This window comes from Panicum hallii, chromosome 6, assembly GCF_002211085.1.
Source record: "Panicum hallii strain FIL2 chromosome 6, PHallii_v3.1, whole genome shotgun sequence".
Classification (NCBI taxonomy): domain Eukaryota; kingdom Viridiplantae; phylum Streptophyta; class Magnoliopsida; order Poales; family Poaceae; genus Panicum; species Panicum hallii.
The window spans coordinates 28,407,567-28,409,393 of NC_038047.1; the positions used below are offsets into that span (position 1 = coordinate 28,407,567).

The following is a 1,827-nucleotide window of genomic DNA, read 5'->3' on the forward strand; positions in this document are numbered from 1 at the left end:
TTGTTCAAAGTTTCCTTGCACAGCTGGTGAGACAATGAGACATCTCAATGTGCCAAGCTTCCTCCCATCCTTGGTCCGCCGTGGTAATTGCACTGCTATCCTTTTTTATAACTTAACTCCATTAAGTTATGCTACAATATGTAAATTCTTAAATTCGTACAATTCGTGTTAATATGCGATTTTCAGTTGTGGTAGGTACATGTGATTATTCTGCAGCATTGTAGTTGTGTTGTACCAGTTAGATAGAATTTCCCTTTTACTCGATCAATGAGAACTTGTAGCGCTGTCTATTATGTTCAGATGTATAGCCCACATAGCAAATCAGGTATTAAGGAGCATGTAAACTTCATACTAAAATCTGGTTGCAAGAGGTCTGCCTTAATTCTTCAATCCCACTAAACGTTTAAATAATACACATAAATTCACTTTTCATATAAAAGTTAATCATATCTTAAAGTCCTGCTTAGGGATCAATAAGAGCAAGCAAGAAGGGGCATTTCGCACAAGGTTGTGGTGGATATTTAGCACTATATATCAGGGAAAATTCCTTGTTCTCCTCCGTATCGACCCTTATGGAGACTATGCAATAGCAAGCCACCAAAGTAGAGAGGCATGGGGATCTACAGCGATGACATTGACACCTAAGAGAACACCATTTGCCAAGAGGCAATGAAGAAGACTTGTAGGTGTGAAGAAACAAGGTGGTACAGCCGTAGAGGCTACACTGCCAAGTGCCAACACAAGCACAAAGAGCCCACACCTGGTAGCCACAATTACCTTGGTGGCAGCGCTGTTATTTCGGCAATGATACATCATACTGGCACTCAGCTGTTGTTAACATCATATAGTTCCTCAAATATACTCTGATTGATCTGTCAGTTGTTGAGGCAGCACAAGTTCCATGCCGTGGTGTGGGCATGCTGCGATGTATTCCTAGAGACGTTTCCGGGCTTCCGGGATGGTTTTATCCTGGAGTTGTTGAAAATTGGAAATCTTATTCCGAAGGGCGTTGGTTTTGCCCATCGGAAAGTACTTGACCAGGAATGCATTAGAACAGACGAAGACGGATGTTTTCCATTGTAGTGCCTCTGGGATTGATTGTGCTGCTCACTTCCAGGAAGTTCTGGAGATGAGCGTTGGCATCTTATGATGCCTTACCAAAGAAGGGACTTGCTTGAACCATGTTGACAGGCCTAGTCTTCGGTTCAAAGCCTTCATTGCCTTGGTCGATGTTCAATCCAGTACGATATGGCTGCTGGACGGGGTTGAGAACTGATGGAGTATCTTCTGAGCCATGGGTGATGAAGCTGGTGTTGTCAAATCTTGGCCTAAAGAAATCCTTTTCTGAGGTGGGATGACTCTGCGTCGGACAATTCGTCAATTCAGGTTGAAGTTGTATGGTAGATCGAAACCGGTCATACACTGCTCTAAATATATCACAAAGATAAAGAGAGCAATGGTAAGCCCTTTAAAATTAGCAGCGATAAAACAGTAAATTTTATCAAACTATTCAATGATATCTTTAGCCAATTGCTTCCCCAGCAACGGCGCCAGAAATGCTTGTTTGCCTTTCTTATGCCCAATAAAATATGTATTCCGTAGGCGCACAGAATCCACCGCCGTAGCACTTCATCTTGGAGTATTCCAAGGTATCGTAAATTTCCACGGGGAAGCACTATGGTCTAAAGAGTATCGTAAAAATGAATGATAAACTTTACCAGAGATATCAACCAAGCTAACTTAGTGGGAGTAAGCTAGATATGATAGATAAGATAATTGCCAAGCAATGGCCATCTAATATAGGAGACTCTAAACCTTAGAGCCGTA

At 42.0% G+C, this 1,827-nt stretch overlaps 1 non-coding gene across 1 annotated transcript; it reads left to right on the forward strand.

Moving 5' to 3' along the window:
- Positions 1 to 901: 901 nt before the first annotated feature.
- On the forward strand, positions 902 to 1,008 carry LOC112898639. The gene has a single exon (XR_003229900.1). It is a non-coding gene; the product is annotated as a small nucleolar RNA R71 (small nucleolar RNA).
- Positions 1,009 to 1,827: the final 819 nt, after the last annotated feature.